The sequence below is a fragment of the Salmo salar genome, chromosome ssa28 (genome assembly GCF_905237065.1).
Source record: "Salmo salar chromosome ssa28, Ssal_v3.1, whole genome shotgun sequence".
Classification (NCBI taxonomy): domain Eukaryota; kingdom Metazoa; phylum Chordata; class Actinopteri; order Salmoniformes; family Salmonidae; genus Salmo; species Salmo salar.
In genome coordinates, this window is record NC_059469.1 from 38,052,416 (window position 1) to 38,075,655 (window position 23,240).

The 23,240-nt window shown below is 39.4% G+C and overlaps 1 protein-coding gene across 1 annotated transcript in view; it reads right to left on the minus strand.

Moving 5' to 3' along the window:
* LOC106589950 (netrin receptor UNC5B-a) overlaps positions 1 to 23,240 on the minus strand; it is a 239,165-nt gene that overhangs the window by 134,905 nt on the left and 81,020 nt on the right. The gene's annotated exons all lie outside the window — the stretch shown is intronic.

A 23,240-nucleotide genomic window follows, 5' to 3' on the forward strand; every position in this document is an offset into this window, starting at 1 on the left:
ACAGTGGCAGAATACCTGACCACTGTGACTGACCCAAACTTAAGGAAAGCTTTGACTATGTACAGACTCATTGAGCATAGCCTTGCTATTGAGAAAGGCCACCGTAGGCAGACCTGGCTCTCAAGAGAAGACAGGCTATGTGCAACACTGTCCACAAAATTAGGTGGAAACTAAGCTGCACTTCCTTACCTCCTGCCAAATGTATGACCATATTAGAGACACATATTTCCTTCAGATTACACAGACCAACAAAGAATTTGAAAACAAATCAAACATTGATAAACTCCCATGTCTACTGGGTGAAATACCAGTGTGACATCACAGCAGCAATATTTGTGACCTGTTGCCATGAGAAAAGGTCAACCAGTGAAGAACAAACACCATTGTAAATACAACCCATATTTATGTTTATTTGTTTATTCATCTGTTTATTTATCATCCTCTTTCATATTTCAACTATTTGCACATTGTTTCAATACTTTGTACATAGCCAATAATATAACATTTTAAATGTCTCTATTCTTTTAAAACTTCTGTGAGTGTAATGTTTACTAATGTTTCTGTCAGATGCGTCGTAAAAAGTGGACCAAAACGCAGTGGGTATATGAATACTCATCTTCTTTTATTAGAAGGAAAACAAAACACTTATACAAAAACAACGACGAAAAACAGTCCTGTAAGGTACTCTGACTATACATGGAAACAACTACCCACAAAACCCATGGAAAAACACCCCTACTAAATAGGACCTTCAATTAGAGGCAACGAGGAACAGCTGCCTCCAATTGAAGGTCAACCCACGAAACTAAACATAGAAATAGAAGAACTAGAAAGAACGTAGAAATATACTAACATAGAACATTAACCAAAAACCCAAGACACATAAATCAAACACACCCCTGCCACGTCCTGACCATACTATAATAACAAAATTACTGGTCAGGATGTGACAGTTTCCCTTGTTTATTTCCCTTTTGCTTATTGTCTATTCCATTTGCTTCAGCAATGTAAACATATGTTTTCAATGCCATTAACACCCCTTTGAATTACATTTAATTTAATTGAGAGAGCGAGAGGAAAGACAGAAAAAAGGGAGGTAGAAACAGGGCAGAAGAGGGAGAGAGAAAATGTCAAAAATATAAAACAATTAGAGAGTGTCATTTCCCCAAATTTGAAACCCTTATTCAAGATTTCAAAGACCTCTCTGATGAGGATAGGCTACCCGTCCTGTTGGGGGAGGACGCAGAGAGCTGTGGGTTGGCAGCGCACTACATTGCTGCCTGCCATAAGACGAGGGACAGTGTCTGACAGACCAATCAACCTGCACATGTCCTCTACTCTATGCTTATTGTTATTGTTGAATGTATGGTTATTTTGACCCTTGGTTATTGTTGTTTACTGTGGTCCCGTTGACAATTTTTATAATTATTATTATAATCACGTTACTATAGTAAATCTCCAAAGTAAGCTTATGTACACTGTTACGTCATGCCAATAAAGCAAATTGAACTGAATTGAATTGAGAGAAAGAGAGAGAGAGAGAGAACTACAGAGAGAGAGAGAGAGAGAGTGAGAATTACAGAGAGACAGAGAGAGATTGTAGTTCCTACTCTACACAAGAGGTCAATGTCATCACATAACTTAGAGGTCAAGTTCAGACATGTAGAAAATGACCGTGCCATTCCTGCCTGTGTGTGTGTTTTGAGCCTGTGTGTGAATATATGTGTGTGTGTGTGTGTATATGTGTGTCTGGTGTGAAAAGCCCAACTGTTTGTCTATCTATTCTGCGGCTCGGCTTGATGGGAGAGCGCTAACCTGCAACCTGTGTTGCTGACTGACTGATCGGTTGCCATGACATGTAGTTAAATGGACTCCAAGCCAGACAGCAACCAGACACCTCTCTCTCTCTCTCTCTCTCTCTCTCTCTCTCTCTCTCTCTCATACACTCCTATCCACTCCTATACTCTCTACTGGGCTGTAATAACACACTCCTCTACTCTCTACTGGGCTGTACCCCTGTAATAACACACTCCTCTACTCTCTACTGGGCTGTAATAACACACTCCTCTACTCTCTACTGGGCTGTAATAACACACTCCTCTACTCTCTACTGGTCTGTAATAACACACTCCTCTACTCTCTACTGGTCTGTAATAACACACTCCTCTACTCTCTACTGGTCTGTAATAACACACTCCTCTACTCTCTACTGGTCTGTAATAACACACTCCTCTACTCTCTACTGGTCTCTCTCCACTTCTCTTCCCTACCTAACTCTTCCTCTCCTCTCATCCAGTCCTCTCCGCCTCCTCTCCGCTACTCTGCCTGATCCAAACAGATGATATACACAAACCAGAGGACACACTGAGGACAACATGGACTCATACAAATATGCAATGACATACTCAAATACAGAGACTGACTGACAGACAGACTTGACACATCTGAATGACAACAGACAGAATACAAACCACAGGCATCAGGCATCAGCGCACACACACACACACACTGATGGGGCGCCAGCAGGACAGCAAACACACACACACACACACACACACACACACACACACACACACACACACACACACACACACACACACACACACACACACACCCCAGCCTGTGATGTCAGCACCCTGTGTGTGTGTGTGTGTGTGTGTGTGTGTGTGTGTGTGTGTGTGTGTGTGTGTGTGTGTGTGTGTGTGTGTGTGTGTGTGTGTGTGTGTGTGTGTGTGTGTGTGTGTTTGCTGTCCTGCTGGCGCCCCATCAGTCCACTGGCTGCACCTACAGATATGGCAACCTGACATGTCCTGCCTCACAGGTAGTTCCCAGGCCTTCCCTCCCTCTCCCCCTTTCCTCCTTTCTGCCATCCCCTCTCTCCCCCTCTCCCCTGTCCTCCACCTCTCCCTCTCTCTCCCCCTTTCCTCCTTTCTGCCATCCCCTCTCTCCCCCTCTCCCCTGTCCTCCACCTCTCCCTCTCTCTCCCCCTTTCCTCCTTTCTGCCATCCCCTCTCTCCCCCTCTCCCCTGTCCTCCACCTCTCCCTCTCTCTCCCCCTTTCCTCCTTTCTGCCATCCCCTCTCTCCCCCTCTCCCCTGTCCTCCACCTCCACCTCTCCCTCTCCCCCTTTCCTCCTTTCTGCCATCCCCTCTCTCCCCCTCTCCCCTGTCCTCCACCTCTCCCTCTCTCTCCCCCTTTCCTCCTTTCTGCCATCCCCTCTCTCCACCTCTCCCCTGTCCTCCACCTCCACCTCTCCCTCTCCTCTATCAGGTAATTCCCAGCCACCTCACTGTCCTATCTTCCCCCTCTCCCCTCTCTCCAGTCTCCCTCCTTCCTTCCTCTCCCCCTCTCTCCAGTCTCCCTCCTTCCTTCCTCTCCCCCTCTCTCCAGTCTCCCTCCTTCCTTCCTCTCCCCCTCTCTCCAGTCTCCCTCCTTCCTTCCTCTCCCCCTCTCTCCAGTCTCCCTCCTTCCTTCCTCTCCCCCTCTCTCCAGTCTCTCTCCCTCCTCCCTGTCCTCTCCTCCCCCTCTCTCCAGTCTCTCTCCTTCCTCTCTGCCCTCTCCAACCACTCTCTCCAGTCTCTCTCCCTCCTCCCTGTCCTCTCTTCCCCCTCTCTCCAGTCTCTCTCCCTGTCCTCTCCTCCCCTCTCTCCAGTCTCTCTCCTTCCCCGTCCTCTCTTCCCTCTCTCCCCTCTCTCCAGTCTCTCTCCTTCCTCCCTGTCCTCTCCTCCCCCTCTCTCCAGTCCCTCTCCTTCCTCCCTGTCCTTTCCTCCCCCTCTCTCCAGTCTCTCTCCTTCTTCCCTGTCATCTCCTCCCCCTCTCTCCAGTCTCTCTCCTTCTTCCCTGTCCTCTCCTCCCCCTCTCTCCAGTCTCTCTCCTTCCCCCCGTCCTCTCTTCCCTCTCTCCCCTCTCTCCAGTATCCCTCCTTCCGTTCTCTTCCTCTCCTCCCCCGCTCTCCCTTCTCACTGTCCTCTCCTCCCCCTCTCTCCAGTCTCTCTCCTTCCTCCCTCTTCCTCTTCCCCCTCTCCAAAACTGTCTGTCCACACTAACCAGAGACACTGGAGACATACAGACACTTTGCTTCTTAAACCCTGACCCCAACCAGAACCATTAAACCCTGACCCCAACCAGAACCATTAAACCCTGACCCCAACCAGAACCATTCAACCCTGACCCAAACCAACACCATTAACCCTGACCCCAACCAACACCATTAAACCCTGACCCCAACCAGAACCATTAAACCCTGACCCCAACCAGAACCATTAAACCCTGACCCCAACCAACACCATTAAACCCTGACCCCAACCAGAACCATTAAACCCTGACCCCAACCAACACCATTAAACCCTGACCCCAACCAACATCATTAAACCCTGACCCCAACCAACACCATTAAACCCTGACCCCAACCAACACCATTAAACCCTGACCCCAACCAACACCATTAACCCTGACCCCAACCAACACCATTAAACCCTGACCCCAACCAGAACCATTAAACCCTGACCCCAACCAACACCATTAAACGCTGACCCCAACCAAAACCATTAAACCCTGACCCCAACCAGAACCATTAAACCCTGACCCCAACCAGAACCATTAAACCCTGACCCCAACCAGAACCATTAAACCCTGACCCCAACCAACACCATTAAACCCTGACCCCAACCAGAACCATTAAACCCTGACCCCAACCAGAACCATTAAACCCTGACCCCAACCAACACCATTAAACCCTGACCCCAACCAGAACCATTAAACCCTGACCCCAACCAGAACCATTAAACCCTGACCCCAACCAGAACCATTAAACCCTGACCCCAACCAACACCATTAAACCCTGACCCCAACCAGAACCATTAAACCCTGACCCCAACCAGAACCATTAAACCCTGACCCCAACCAGAACCATTAAACCCTGACCCCAACCAGAACCATTAAACCCTGACCCCAACCAGAACCATTAAACCCTGACCCCAACCAGAACCATTAAACCCTAACCCCAACCAGAACCATTAAACCCTGACCCCAACCAGAACCATTAAACCCTGACCCCAACCAGAACCATTAAACCCTGACCCCAACCAACACCATTAAACCCTGACCCCAACCAGAACCATTAAACCCTGACCCCAACCAGAACCATTAAACCCTGACCCCAACCAACACCATTAAACCCTGACCCCAACCAGAACCATTAAACCCTGACCCCAACCAGAACCATTAAACCCTGACCCCAACCAGAACCATTAAACCCTGACCCCAACCAACACCATTAAACCCTGACCCCAACCAGAACCATTAAACCCTGACCCCAACCAGAACCATTAAACCCTGACCCCAACCAGAACCATTAAACCCTGACCCCAACCAGAACCATTAAACCCTGACCCCAACCAGAACCATTAAACCCTGACCCCAACCAGAACCATTAAACCCTGACCCCAACCAACATCATTAAACCCTGACCCCAACCAGAACCATTAAACCCTGACCCCAACCAGAACCATTAAACCCTGACCCCAACCAGAACCATTAAACCCTGACCCCAACCAACACCATTAAACCCTGACCCCAACCAACACCATTAACCCCTGACCCCAACCAGAACCATTAAACCCTGACCCCACCCAGAAACATTAAACCCTGACCCCAACCAACACCATTAAACCCTGACCCCAACCAGAACCATTAAACCCTGACCCCAACCAACACCATTAAACCCTGACCCCAACCAGAACCATTAAACCCTGACCCCAACCAGAACCATTAAACCCTGACCCCAACCAGAACCATTAAACCCTGACCCCAACCAACACCATTAAACCCTGACCCCAACCAACACCATTAAACCCTGACCCCAACCAGAACCATTAAACCCTGACCCCAACCAGAACCATTAAACCCTGACCCCAACCAACACCATTAAACCCTGACCCCAACCAGAACCATTAAACCCTGACCCCAACCAGAACCATTAAACCCTGACCCCAACCAGAACCATTAAACCCTGACCCCAACCAACACCATTAAACCCTGACCCCAACCAACATCATTAAACCCTGACCCCAACCAACACCATTAAACCCTGACCCCAACCAACACCATTAAACCCTGACCCCAACCAGAACCATTAAACCCTGACCCCAACCAGAACCATTAAACCCTGACCCCACCCAACACCATTAAACCCTGACCCCAACCAACACCATTAAACCCTGACCCCAACCAACACCATTAAACCCTGACCCCAACCAACACCATTAAACCCTGACCCCAACCAGAACCATTAAACCCTGACCCCAACCAGAACCATTAAACCCTGACCCCAACCAGAACCATTAAACCCTGACCCCAACCAGAACCATTAAACCCTGACCCCAACCAACACCATTAAACCCTGACCCCAACCAGAACCATTAAACCCTGACCCCAACCAACATCATTAAACCCTGACCCCAACCAACACCATTAAACCCTGACCCCAACCAAAACCATTAAACCCTGACCCCAACCAGAACCATTAAACCCTGACCCCAACCAGAACCATTAAACCCTGACCCCAACCAACACCATTAAACCCTGACCCCAACCAGAACCATTAAACCCTGACCCCAACCAGAACCATTAAACCCTGACCCCAACCAACACCATTAAACCCTGACCCCAACCAGAACCATTAAACCCTGACCCCAACCAACACCATTAAACCCTGACCCCAACCAACACCATTAAACCCTGACCCCAACCAACACCATTAAACCCTGACCCCAACCAGAACCATTAAACCCTGACCCCAACCAACACCATTAAACCCTGACCCCAACCAGAACCATTAAACCCTGACCCCAACCAACACCATTAAACCCTGACCCCAACCAGAACCATTAAACCCTGACCCCAACCAGAACCATTAAACCCTGACCCCAACCAGCACCATTAAACCCTGACCCCAACCAGAACCATTAAACCCTGACCCCAACCAGAACCATTAAACCCTGACCCCAACCAACACCATTAAACCCTGACCCCAACCAGAACCATTAAACCCTAACCCCAACCAGAACCATTAAACCCTGACCCCAACTGTAGGATTCACTGGACTGTTAGGCTGTAGGATTTACTGGACTGTTAGCCTGTAGGATTCACTAGACTGTTAGGCTGTAGGATTCACTGGACTGTTAGGCTGTAGGATTCACTGGACTGTTAGGCTGTGGGATTCACTGGACTGTTAGGCTGTAGGATTTACTGGACTGTTAGGCTGTAGGATTCACTGGACTGTTAGGCTGTAGGATTCAATGGACTGTTAGGCTGTAGGATTCACTGGACTGTTAGGCTGTAGTATTTCCTGGACTGTTAGGCTGTAGGATTCACTGGACTGTTAGGCTGTAGGATTCACTGGACTGTTAGGCTGTAGTATTTCCTGGACTGTTAGGCTGTAGGATTCACTGGACTGTTAGGCTGTGGGATTCACTGGACTGTTAGGCTGTAGTATTCACTGGACTGTTAGGCTGTAGGATTTACTGGACTGTTAGGCTGTAGGATTCACTAGACTGTTAGGCTGTAGGATTCACTGGGCTGTTAGGCTGTCTGATTTACTGGGCTGTTAGGCTGTGGGATTCACTGGACTGTTAGGTTGTAGGATTCACTGGACTGTTAGGCTGTAGGATTCACTGGACTGTTAGGCTGTAGGATTCACTAGACTGTTAGGCTGTAGTATTTCCTGGACTGTTAGGCTGTAGGATTCACTGGACCGTTAGGCTGTAGGATTCACTGGACCGTTAGGCTGTAGGATTCAATGGACCGTTAGGCTGTAGGATTCACTGGACTGTTAGGCTGTAGGATTCACTGGACTGTTAGGCTGTAGGATTCACTGGACTGTTAGGCTGTAGGATTCACTGGACTGTTAGGCTGTAGGATTCACTGGACTGTTAGGCTGTAGGATTCACTGGACTGTTAGGCTGTAGGATTCACTGGACTGTTAGGCTGTAGGATTCACTGGACTGTTAGGCTGTAGGATTCACTGGACTGTTAGGCTGTAGGACTCACTGGACTGTTAGGCTGTAGGATTCACTGGACTGTTAGGCTGTAGGATTCACTGGACTGTTAGGCTGTAGGATTCACTGGACTGTTAGGCTGTAGGATTCACTGGACTGTTAGGCTGTAGGATTCACTGGACTGTTAGGCTGTAGGATTCACTGGACTGTTAGGCTGTAGGATTCACTGGACTGTTAGGCTGTAGGATTCACTGGACTGTTAGGCTGTAGGATTCACTGGACTGTTAGGCTGTTGGATTCACTGGAGAGTTGTTTTGTTTGATTGTGAGTGAGTAGAGGAGGGACACGTTTGAGTTTGTAATAGAAAGAGGATTGTTTAATTCATTTATAACACATGACATTGTTCCAGGGGATGTGAAACCCAAACTGTAGACCTCTAGTCATTATGCTAACGCTAGTTAGCAACGGCTCCGGAAAACCGACCTTCAACTTCCTTTAAACTGCACACAGACATGAAAATGTTCTCCGCGAGTTCCCCCGTCTCTGATAATAGTTAAAATATAACACATCAGCATCAGTTAGAGAGATACTGATGTTCTTCCAGAACAGTACAGGAAGTTAAATAAATGTTAAATATATAGAATGTCCTTAACGTTGCTTCAAAACAATGACTCCTTGTATCTATGACAACCATACACCACACAAAATAAATACAAGCTGTACGTGTCCTGCCAATTCCGTGTGGTTTAGTCAACATGAGATTTTGGTTTGGCAACCCCTGACCTACAGAGACAGGAGAGTGTGTGAATCAAGTTCCCTGTGATAATTACATTATCTGAGAGCAGGTAAATAAGAGAGAGAGAGAGACAGAGAGAGAGAGAGAGAGAGAGAGAGAGAGAGAGAGAGAGAGAGAGACAGAGAGAGAGAGGGAGAGAGAGAGACAAAGAGAGGAGAGAGAGAGAGAGAGGAGAGAGAGACAAAGAGAGGAGAGAGAGAGACAGAGAGAGAGAGAGAGAGAGAGAGAGAGAGAGAGAGAGAGAGAGAGAGAGAGAGAGAGAGAAGACAGACAGAGAGAGAGAGAGAGAGAGAGAGACAAAGAGAGGAGAGAGAGAGAGAGAGAGAGAGAGACAAAGAGAGGAGAGAGAGAGACAGAGAGAGAGAGAGAGAGAGAGACAGAGAGAGAGAGAGAGAGAGAGAGAGACAGAGAGAGAGAGAGAGAGAGAGACGTGAAACCAGGTGTCTGAAATAGGCATTTCAAAGGTAACCAAGGAGGGAGGGAGGGAGGGAGGGAGGGAGGGAGGGAGGGAGGGCGGAAAGAGAGAGAGAGAAGAAGGGAGCGCATGGGGAGAGAGGGAAGGAGGGTGAAGAAGAACGGAGAGGCAGTGAGACTGCTCCTAGGGTGCTGTTACGATGCACCTTGTGGTACGCGTATGTGTGTGTGTGTGTGTGTGTGTGTGTGTGTGTGTGTGTGTGTGTTAGCAAGCCCTGCTGTCTACTGTAATGTGTTGTGACAGGGCAGTGTTCTGGTGACTTGACAAGACAGGCCCTCTGTCATCTTAATGAGGACATGATGAGACGCATTGACAGCAGATCAACTTCGCCACACAGCGCCAACACACACACACACACACACACACACACACACACACACACACACACACACACACACACACACACACACACACACACACACACACACACACACTGACAGAAACATTTGGAGTTCAGACATATAAATACAACATATATTATATGGAAACACACAACCCTCCAACAAAGCCACCTACCAGAAACAGATGCAATGAGAAAGAGAGGTGTAAACTCATGTGCAAAGACAATGATCAGGCATGGAATAACGTGTGTACACACACACACACACACACACACAGGGATTAGCGTCACTCTGTTTTTTCATTGCGTCCCCTTGCATCAGAGAGATCCCTAGGTAAACCAGAGTATGAACAACAAACCAACGTGGCAGAGGAGTGAAAATAGATAGAGGGTAATAGATAGAGGGTCATATATAATAGACATAGGGTCATAGATAGAGGGAAATAGATAGAGGGTCATAGATAATAGATAGAGGGTAATAGATAGAGGGTAATAGACATAGGGTCATAGATAGAGGGAAATAGACATAGGGTCATAGATAGAGGATAATAGATAGAGGGAAATAGATAGAGGGAAATAGACATAGGGTCATAGATAGAGGATAATAGATAGAGGGAAATAGATAGAGGGAAATAGACATAGGGTCATAGATAGAGGATAATAGATAGAGGGAAATAGATAGAGGGAAATAGACATAGGGTCATAGATAGAGGGTAATAGATAGAGGGAAATAGATAGAGGGAAATAGACATAGGGTCATAGATAGAGGGTAATAGATAGAGGGTAATAGATAGAGGGTAATAGATAGAGGGTAATAGACATAGGGTCATAGATAGAGGGTAATAGATAATAGATAGAGGGTAATAGATAGAGGGTAATAGATAGAGGGAAATAGACATAGGGTCATAGATAGAGGGTCATAGATAATAGATAGAGGGTAATAGATAGAGGGAAATAGACATAGGGTCATAGATAGAGGGTCATAGATAATAGATATAGGGTAATAGATAATAGATAGAGGGTAATAGATAGAGGGAAATAGACATAGGGTCATAGATAGAGGGAAATAGACATAGGGTCATAGATAGAGGATAATAGATAGAGGGAAATAGATAGAGGGAAATAGACATAGGGTCATAGATAGAGGGTAATAGATAGAGGGAAATAGACATAGGGTCATAGATAGAGGGTAATAGATAGAGGGTAATAGATAGAGGGAAATAGACATAGGGTCATAGATAGAGGGTCATAGATAATAGATAGAGGGTAATAGATAGAGGGAAATAGACATAGGGTCACAGATAGAGGGTCATAGATAATAGATATAGGGTAATAGATAATAGATAGAGGGTAATAGATAGAGGGAAATAGACATAGGGTCATAGATAGAGAGTAATAGATAATAGATATAGGGTAATAGATAATAGATATAATAGATAGAGGGTAATAGATAATAGATAGAGTGTAATAGATAATAGATAGAGGGTAATAGATAATAGATAGAGGGTAATAGATAGAGGGAAATAGATAGAGGGTAATAGACATAGGGTCATAGATAGAGGGTAATAGATAATAGATATAGGGTAATAGATAATAGAGATAATAGATAGAGGGTAATAGATAATAGATAGAGGGTAATAGATAGAGGGTAATAGATAATAGATAGAGGGTAATAGATAGAGGGTAATAGACAGAGGGTAATAGACAAAGGGTAATAGACAGAGGGTAATAGATAGAGGGTAATAGATAGAGGGAAATAGACATAGGGTAATAGATAGAGGGTCATAGATAGAGGGTCATAGATAATAGATATAGGGTAATAGATAATAGATAGATGGTAATAGATAATAGATAGAGGGTAATAGATAGAGGATAATAGATAATAGATAGAGGGTAATAGATATAGGGTCATAGATAGAGACTAATAGATAATAGATATAGGGTAATAGATAATAGATATAATAGATAGAGGGTAATAGATAATAGATAGAGGGTAATAGATAATAGATAGAGGGTAATAGATAATAGATAGAGGGTAATAGATAGAGGGAAATAGATAGAGGGTAATAGACATAGGGTCATAGATAGAGGGTAATAGATAATAGATATAGGGTAATAGATAATAGATATAATAGATAGAGGGTAATAGATAATAGATAGAGGGTAATAGATAATAGATAGAGGGTAATAGATAATAGATAGAGGGTAATAGATAGAGGGTAATAGATAATAGATAGAGGGTAATAGATAGAGGGTAATAGACAGAGGGTAATAGACAGAGGGTAATAGACAGAGGGTAATAGATAGAGGGTAATAGATAGAGGGAAATAGACATAGGGTAATAGATAGAGGGTCATAGATAGAGGGTCATAGATAATAGATATAGGGTAATAGATAATAGATAGAGGGTAATAGATAATAGATAGAGGGTAATAGATAGAGGATAATAGATCATAGATAGAGGGTAATAGATAGAGGGTAATAGACATAGGGTCATAGATAGAGGGTAATAGATAATAGATAGAGGGTAATAGATAGAGGGTAATAGATAGAGGGAAATAGACATAGGGTCATAGATAGAGGGTCATAGATAATAGATAGAGGGTAATAGATAGAGGGAAATAGACATAGGGTCATAGATAGAGGGAAATAGACATAGGGTCATAGATAGAGGATAATAGATAGAGGGAAATAGATAGAGGGAAATAGACATAGGGTCATAGATAGAGGATAATAGATAGAGGGAAATAGATAGAGGGAAATAGACATAGGGTCATAGATAGAGGATAATAGATAGAGGGAAATAGATAGAGGGAAATAGACATAGGGTCATAGATAGAGGGTAATAGATAGAGGGAAATAGATAGAGGGAAATAGACATAGGGTCATAGATAGAGGGTAATAGATAGAGGGAAATAGATAGAGGGAAATAGACATAGGGTCATAGATAGAGGGTAATAGATAGAGGGAAATAGATAGAGGGAAATAGACATAGGGTCATAGATAGAGGGTAATAGATAGAGGGTAATAGATAGAGGGTAATAGATAGAGGGTAATAGACATAGGGTCATAGATAGAGGGTAATAGATAATAGATAGAGGGTAATAGATAGAGGGTAATAGATAGAGGGAAATAGACATAGGGTCATAGATAGAGGGTCATAGATAATAGATAGAGGGTAATAGATAGAGGGAAATAGACATAGGGTCATAGATAGAGGGTCATAGATAATAGATATAGGGTAATAGATAATAGATAGAGGGTAATAGATAGAGGGTCATATATAATAGACATAGGGTCATAGATAGAGGGAAATAGATAGAGGGTCATAGATAATAGATAGAGGGTAATAGATAGAGGGTAATAGACATAGGGTCATAGATAGAGGGAAATAGACATAGGGTCATAGATAGAGGATAATAGATAGAGGGAAATAGATAGAGGGAAATAGACATAGGGTCATAGATAGAGGATAATAGATAGAGGGAAATAGATAGAGGGAAATAGACATAGGGTCATAGATAGAGGATAATAGATAGAGGGAAATAGATAGAGGGAAATAGACATAGGGTCATAGATAGAGGGTAATAGATAGAGGGAAATAGATAGAGGGAAATAGACATAGGGTCATAGATAGAGGGTAATAGATAGAGGGTAATAGATAGAGGGTAATAGATAGAGGGTAATAGACATAGGGTCATAGATAGAGGGTAATAGATAATAGATAGAGGGTAATAGATAGAGGGTAATAGATAGAGGGAAATAGACATAGGGTCATAGATAGAGGGTCATAGATAATAGATAGAGGGTAATAGATAGAGGGAAATAGACATAGGGTCATAGATAGAGGGTCATAGATAATAGATATAGGGTAATAGATAATAGATAGAGGGTAATAGATAGAGGGAAATAGACATAGGGTCATAGATAGAGGGAAATAGACATAGGGTCATAGATAGAGGATAATAGATAGAGGGAAATAGATAGAGGGAAATAGACATAGGGTCATAGATAGAGGATAATAGATAGAGGGAAATAGACATAGGGTCATAGATAGAGGGTAATAGATAGAGGGTAATAGATAGAGGGAAATAGACATAGGGTCATAGATAGAGGGTCATAGATAATAGATAGAGGGTAATAGATAGAGGGAAATAGACATAGGGTCACAGATAGAGGGTCATAGATAATAGATATAGGGTAATAGATAATAGATAGAGGGTAATAGATAGAGGGAAATAGACATAGGGTCATAGATAGAGAGTAATAGATAATAGATATAGGGTAATAGATAATAGATATAATAGATAGAGGGTAATAGATAATAGATAGAGTGTAATAGATAATAGATAGAGGGTAATAGATAATAGATAGAGGGTAATAGATAGAGGATAATAGATCATAGATAGAGGGTAATAGATAGAGGGTAATAGACATAGGGTCATAGATAGAGGGTAATAGATAATAGATAGAGGGTAATAGATAGAGGGTAATAGATAGAGGGAAATAGACATAGGGTCATAGATAGAGGGTCATAGATAATAGATAGAGGGTAATAGATAGAGGGAAATAGACATAGGGTCATAGATAGAGGGAAATAGACATAGGGTCATAGATAGAGGATAATAGATAGAGGGAAATAGATAGAGGGAAATAGACATAGGGTCATAGATAGAGGATAATAGATAGAGGGAAATAGATAGAGGGAAATAGACATAGGGTCATAGATAGAGGATAATAGATAGAGGGAAATAGATAGAGGGAAATAGACATAGGGTCATAGATAGAGGGTAATAGATAGAGGGAAATAGATAGAGGGTCATAGATAGAGGGTAATAGATAGAGGGTAATAGATAGAGGGAAATAGACATAGGGTCATAGATAGAGGGTCATAGATAATAGATAGAGGGTAATAGATAGAGGGAAATAGACATAGGGTCACAGATAGAGGGTCATAGATAATAGATATAGGGTAATAGATAATAGATAGAGGGTAATAGATAGAGGGAAATAGACATAGGGTCATAGATAGAGAGTAATAGATAATAGATATAGGGTAATAGATAATAGATATAATAGATAGAGGGTAATAGATAATAGATAGAGGGTAATAGATAATAGATAGAGGGTAATAGATAGAGGGAAATAGATAGAGGGTAATAGACATAGGGTCATAGATAGAGGGTAATAGATAATAGATATAGGGTAATAGATAATAGATATAATAGATAGAGGGTAATAGATAATAGATAGAGGGTAATAGATAGAGGGTAATAGATAATAGATAGAGGGTAATAGATAGAGGGTAATAGATAATAGATAGAGGGTAATAGATAGAGGGTAATAGACAGAGGGTAATAGACAGAGGGTAATAGACAGAGGGTAATAGATAGAGGGTAATAGATAGAGGGAAATAGACATAGGGTAATAGATAGAGGGTCATAGATAGAGGGTCATAGATAATAGATATAGGGTAATAGATAATAGATAGATGGTAATAGATAATAGATAGAGGGTAATAGATAGAGGATAATAGATAATAGATAGAGGGTAATAGATATAGGGTCATAGATAGAGAGTAATAGATAATAGATATAGGGTAATAGATAATAGATATAATAGATAGAGGGTAATAGATAATAGATAGAGGGTAATAGATAATAGATAGAGGGTAATAGATAATAGATAGAGGGTAATAGATAGAGGGAAATAGATAGAGGGTAATAGACATAGGGTCATAGATAGAGGGTAATAGATAATAGATATAGGGTAATAGATAATAGATATAATAGATAGAGGGTAATAGATAATAGATAGAGGGTAATAGATAATAGATAGAGGGTAATAGATAGAGGGTAATAGATCAATAGGATAATAGATAGAGGGTAATAGATAATAGATAGAGGGTAATAGATAGAGGGTAATAGATCAATAGGGTAATAGATAGAGGGTAATAGATAATAGATAGAGGGTAATAGATAGAGGGTAATAGATCAATAGGGTAATAGATAGAGAATAATAGATAATAGATAGAGGGTAATAGATAGAGGGTAATAGATAGAGGATAGTAGATAGAGGATAATAGATAGAGGGTAATAGATAGAGGGTAATAGATAATAGATAGAGGGTAATAGATAGAGGGAAATAGACATAGGGTCATAGATAGAGGGTCATAGATAATAGATATAGGGTAATAGATAATAGATAGAGGGTAATAGATAGAGGGAAATAGACATAGGGTCATAGATAGAGGGAAATAGACATAGGGTCATAGATAGAGGATAATAGATAGAGGGAAATAGATAGAGGGAAATAGACATAGGGTCATAGATAGAGGGTAATAGATAGAGGGAAATAGACATAGGGTCATAGATAGAGGGTAATAGATAGAGGGTAATAGATAGAGGGAAATAGACATAGGGTCATAGATAGAGGGTCATAGATAATAGATAGAGGGTAATAGATAGAGGGAAATAGACATAGGGTCACAGATAGAGGGTCATAGATAATAGATATAGGGTAATAGATAATAGATAGAGGGTAATAGATAGAGGGAAATAGACATAGGGTCATAGATAGAGAGTAATAGATAATAGATATAGGGTAATAGATAATAGATATAATAGATAGAGGGTAATAGATAATAGATAGAGGGTAATAGATAATAGATAGAGGGTAATAGATAATAGATAGAGGGTAATAGATAGAGGGAAATAGATAGAGGGTAATAGACATAGGGTCATAGATAGAGGGTAATAGATAATAGATATAGGGTAATAGATAATAGATATAATAGATAGAGGGTAATAGATAATAGATAGAGGGTAATAGATAATAGATAGAGGGTAATAGATAATAGATAGAGGGTAATAGATAGAGGGTAATAGATAATAGATAGAGGGTAATAGATAGAGGGTAATAGACAGAGGGTAATAGACAGAGGGTAATAGACAGAGGGTAATAGATAGAGGGTAATAGATAGAGGGAAATAGACATAGGGTAATAGATAGAGGGTCATAGATAGAGGGTCATAGATAATAGATATAGGGTAATAGATAATAGATAGATGGTAATAGATAATAGATAGAGGGTAATAGATAGAGGATAATAGATAATAGATAGAGGGTAATAGATATAGGGTCATAGATAGAGAGTAATAGATAATAGATATAGGGTAATAGATAATAGATATAATAGATAGAGGGTAATAGATAATAGATAGAGGGTAATAGATAATAGATAGAGGGTAATAGATAATAGATAGAGGGTAATAGATAGAGGGAAATAGATAGAGGGTAATAGACATAGGGTCATAGATAGAGGGTAATAGATAATAGATATAGGGTAATAGATAATAGATATAATAGATAGAGGGTAATAGATAATAGATAGAGGGTAATAGATAATAGATAGAGGGTAATAGATAATAGATAGAGGGTAATAGATAGAGGGTAATAGATAATAGATAGAGGGTAATAGATAGAGGGTAATAGACAGAGGGTAATAGACAGAGGGTAATAGACAGAGGGTAATAGATAGAGGGTAATAGATAGAGGGAAATAGACATAGGGTAATAGATAGAGGGTCATAGATAGAGGGTCATAGATAATAGATATAGGGTAATAGATAATAGATAGAGGGTAATAGATAATAGATAGAGGGTAATAGATAGAGGATAATAGATCATAGATAGAGGGTAATAGATAGAGGGAAATAGACAGAGGGTCATAGATAGATGGTCATAGATAATAGATATAGGGTAATAGATAGAGGGTCATAGATAGAGGGTAATAGATAATAGATAGAGGGTAATAGATAGAGGATAATAGATAATAGATAGAGGATAATAGATAGAGGATAATAGATAATAGATAGAGGATAATAGATAATAGATAGAGGGTCATAGATAATAGATAGAGGATAATAGATAATAGATAGAGGATAATAGATAATAGATAGAGGATAATAGATAATAGATAGAGGATAATAGATAATAGATAGAGGGTAATAGATAGAGGGTAATAGATAATAGATAGAGGGTAATAGATAGAGGGTAATAGATCAATAGGGTAATAGATAGAGGGTAATAGATAATAGATAGAGGGTAATAGATAGAGGGTAATAGATCAATAGGGTAATAGATAGAGAATAATAGATAATAGATAGAGGGTAATAGATAGAGGGTAATAGATAGAGGATAGTAGATAGAGGATAATAGATAGAGGGTAATAGATAGAGGGTAATAGATAATAGATAGAGGGTAATAGATAATAGATAGAGGGTAATAGATAGAGGGAAATAGACATAGGGTCATAGATAGAGGGAAATAGACATAGGGTCATAGATAGAGGATAATAGATAGAGGGAAATAGATAGAGGGAAATAGACATAGGGTCATAGATAGAGGGTAATAGATAGAGGGAAATAGACATAGGGTCATAGATAGAGGGTAATAGATAGAGGGTATTAGATAGAGGGAAATAGACATAGGGTCATAGATAGAGGGTCATAGATAATAGATAGAGGGTAATAGATAGAGGGAAATAGACATAGGGTCACAGATAGAGGGTCATAGATAATAGATATAGGGTAATAGATAATAGATAGAGGGTAATAGATAGAGGGAAATAGACATAGGGTCATAGATAGAGAGTAATAGATAATAGATATAATAGATAGAGGGTAATAGATAATAGATAGAGGGTAATAGATAATAGATAGAGGGTAATAGATAATAGATAGAGGGTAATAGATAGAGGGAAATAGATAGAGGGTAATAGACATAGGGTCATAGATAGAGGGTAATAGATAATAGATATAGGGTAATAGATAATAGATATAATAGATAGAGGGTAATAGATAATAGATAGAGGGTAATAGATAATAGATAGAGGGTAATAGATAATAGATAGAGGGTAATAGATAGAGGGTAATAGATAATAGATAGAGGGTAATAGATAGAGGGTAATAGACAGAGGGTAATAGACAGAGGGTAATAGACAGAGGGTAATAGATAGAGGGTAATAGATAGAGGGAAATAGACATAGGGTAATAGATAGAGGGTCATAGATAGAGGGTCATAGATAATAGATATAGGGTAATAGATAATAGATAGATGGTAATAGATAATAGATAGAGGGTAATAGATAGAGGATAATAGATAATAGATAGAGGGTAATAGATATAGGGTCATAGATAGAGAGTAATAGATAATAGATATAGGGTAATAGATAATAGATATAATAGATAGAGGGTAATAGATAATAGATAGAGGGTAATAGATAATAGATAGAGGGTAATAGATAGAGGGAAATAGATAGAGGGTAATAGACATAGGGTCATAGATAGAGGGTAATAGATAATAGATATAGGGTAATAGATAATAGATATAATAGATAGAGGGTAATAGATAATAGATAGAGGGTAATAGATAATAGATAGAGGGTAATAGATAATAGATAGAGGGTAATAGATAGAGGGTAATAGATAATAGATAGAGGGTAATAGATAGAGGGTAATAGACAGAGGGTAATAGACAGAGGGTAATAGACAGAGGGTAATAGATAGAGGGTAATAGATAGAGGGAAATAGACATAGGGTAATAGATAGAGGGTCATAGATAGAGGGTCATAGATAATAGATATAGGGTAATAGATAATAGATAGAGGGTAATAGATAATAGATAGAGGGTAATAGATAGAGGATAATAGATCATAGATAGAGGGTAATAGATAGAGGGAAATAGACAGAGGGTCATAGATAGATGGTCATAGATAATAGATATAGGGTAATAGATAGAGGGTCATAGATAGAGGGTAATAGATAATAGATAGAGGGTAATAGATAGAGGGTAATAGATAGAGGATAATAGATAATAGATAGAGGATAATAGATAGAGGATAATAGATAATAGATAGAGGATAATAGATAATAGATAGAGGGTCATAGATAATAGATAGAGGATAATAGATAATAGATAGAGGATAATAGATAATAGATAGAGGATAATAGATAATAGATAGAGGATAATAGATAATAGATAGAGGGTAATAGATATAGGGTAATAGATAATAGATAGAGGGTAATAGACAGAGAATAATAGATAGAGGGTAATAGATAATAGATAGAGGGTAATAGATAGAGAGAAATAGATAGAGGGTAATAGACAGAGGGTAATAGACAGAGGGTAATAGACAGAGGGTAATAGATAGAGGGTAATAGACAGAGGGTAAAAGACAGAGGGTAATAGACAGAGGGTAATAGATAGAGGGTAATAGATAATAGATAGAGGGTAATAGATAGAGGGTAATAGACAGAGGATAATAGATTGAGGGTAATAGACAGAGGGTAATAGACAGAGGGTAATAGATAGAGGGTAATAGATCAATAGGGTAATAGATAGAGAGTAATAGATAATAGATAGAGGGTAATAGATAATAGATAGAGGGTAATATATAATAGATAGAGGGTAATAGATAATAGATAGAGGGTAATAGATAATAGATAGAGGGTAATAGATAGAGGATAAAAGATAGAGGATAATAGATAGAGGGTAATAGATAGAGGATAATAGATAATAGATAGAGGATAGTAGATAGAGGATAATAGATAGAGGGTAATAGATAATAGATAGAGGGTAATAGATAGAGGGTAATAGATCAATAGGATAATAGATAGAGGGTAATAGATAATAGATAGAGGGTAATAGATAGAGGGTAATAGATAAATAGGGTAATAGATAGAGGGTAATAGATAATAGATAGAGGGTAATAGATAGAGGGTAATAGATCAATAGGGTAATAGATAGAGAATAATAGATAATAGATAGAGGGTAATAGATAGAGGGTAATAGATAGAGGATAGTAGATAGAGGATAATAGATAGAGGGTAATAGATAGAGGGTAATAGATAATAGATAGAGGGTAATAGATAGAGGATAGTAGATAGAGGATAATAGATAGAGGGTAATAGATAGAGGGTAATAGATAATAGATAGAGGGTAATAGATAGAGGGTAATAGATAGAGGATAATAGATAGAGGGTAATAGATAGAGGATAATAGATAGAGGGTAATATATAGAGGGTAATAGATAATAGATAGAGGGTAATAGACATAGGTTAATAAATGGAGGGTAATAGATAATAGATAGAGGGTAATAGATAGAGGATAATAGATAGAGGGTAATAGATAGAGGATAATAGATAGAGGGTAATAGATAGAGGGTAATAGATAGAGGGTAATAGATAATAGATAGAGGGTAATAGATAATAGATAGAGGGTAATAGACATAGATTAATAGATGGAGGGTAATAGATAATAGATAGAGGGTAATAGATAGAGGATAATAGATAGAGGGTAATAGATAGAGGATAATATATAGAGGGTAATAGATAGAGGGTAATAGATAATAGATAGAGGGTAATAGATAGAGGGTAATAGATAATAGATAGAGGGTAATAGATAGAGGGTAATAGATAGAGTGTAATAGATCAATAGGGTAATAGATAGAGGGTAATAGATAGAGGGTAATAGATAATAGATAGAGGGTAATAGATATAGATAGAGGATAATAGATAGAGGGTAATAGATAGAGGGAAATAGATAGAGGGTAATAGATAGAGGGTAATAGATCAATAGGGTAATAGATAGAGGGTAATAGATAATAGATAGAGGGTAATAGATAGAGGATAATAGATAATAGATAGAGGGTAATAGATAGAGGGTAATAGATAGAGGGTAATAGATAGAGGGTAATATATAATAGATAGAGGGTAATAGATAGAGGGTAATAGATAGAGGGTAATAGATAGAGGACAATAGATAGAGGGTAATAGATAGAGGGTAATAGATCAATAGGGTAATAGATAGAGGGTAATAGATAATAGATAGATGGTAATAGATAGAGGGTAATAGATAATAGATAGAGGGTAATAGATAGAGGGTAATAGATAGAGTGTAATAGATCAATAGGGTAATAGATAGAGGGTAATAGATAGACTGTAATAGATAATAGATAGAGGGTAATAGATAGAGGGTAATAGACAGAGAATAATAGATAGAGGGTAATAGATAGAGGGTAATAGATAGATGATAATAGATAGAGGGTAATAGATAGAGGGTAATAGACAGAGAATAATAGATAGAGGGTAATAGATAGAGGGTAATAGATAGAGGATAATAGATAGAGGGTAATAGATAGAGGGTAATAGATAATAGATAGAGGGTAATAGATAGAGGGTAATAGATAATAGATAGAGGGTAATAGATAGAGGGTAATAGATAGAGTGTAATAGATCAATAGGGTAATAGATAGAGAGAAATAGATAGAGGGTAATAGATAATAGATAGAGGTTAATAGATAGAGGGTAATAGATAGAGGGTAATAGATAGAGTGTAATAGATAGAGGATAATAGATAATAGATAGAGGGTAATAGATAGAGGGTAATAGATAGAGGGTAATAGATAGAGGGTAATAGATAGAGGACAATAGATAGAGGGTAATAGATAGAGGGTAATAGATCAATAGGGTAATAGATAGATGTAATAGATAATAGATAGATGGTAATAGATAGAGGGTAATAGATAATAGATAGAGGGTAATAGATAGAGGGTAATAGATAGAGTGTAATAGATCAATAGGGTAATAGATAGAGGGTAATAGATAGAGGGTAATAGATACAGGGTAATAGATAATAGATAGAGGGTAATAGATAGAGGGTAATAGACAGAGAATAATAGATAGAGGGTAATAGATAGAGGGTAATAGATAGAGGATAATAGATAGAGGGTAATAGATAGAGGGTAATAGACAGAGAATAATAGATAGAGGGTAATAGATAGAGGGTAATAGATAGAGGGTAATAGACAGAGAATAATAGATAGAGGGTAATAGATAGAGGGTAATAGACAGAGAATAATAGATAGAGAGTAATAGATAGAGGGTAATAGATAGAGGATAATAGATAGAGGGTAATAGATAGAGGGTAATAGATAGAGAATAATAGATAGAGGGTAATAGATAGAGGGTAATAGATAGAGGATAATAGACAGAGTATAATAGATAGAGGGTAATAGATAATAGATAGAGGGTAATAGATAGAGGGTAATAGATAGAGTGTAATAGATCAATAGGGTAATAGATAGAGGGTAATAGATAGAGGGTAATAGATAATAGATAGAGGGTAATAGATAGAGGGTAATAGATAGAGGGAAATAGATAGAGGATAATAGATAGAGGGTAATAGATAGAGGGTAATAGATAATAGATAGCGTGTAATAGATAGAGGATAATAGATAGAATGTAATAGATAGAGGATAGTAGATAGAGGATAATAGATAGAGGGTAATAGATAGAGGGTAATAGATCAATAGGGTAATAGATAGAGGGTAATAGATAATAGATAGAGGGTAATAGATAGAGGGTAATAGATCAATAGGGTAATAGATAGAGAATAATAGATAATAGATAGAGGGTAATAGATAGAGGATAGTAGATAGAGGATAATAGATAGAGGGTAATAGATAGAGGGTAATAGATAATAGATAGAGGGTAATAGATAGAGGATAGTAGATAGAGGATAATAGATAGAGGGTAATAGATAGAGGGTAATAGATAATAGATAGAGGGTAAT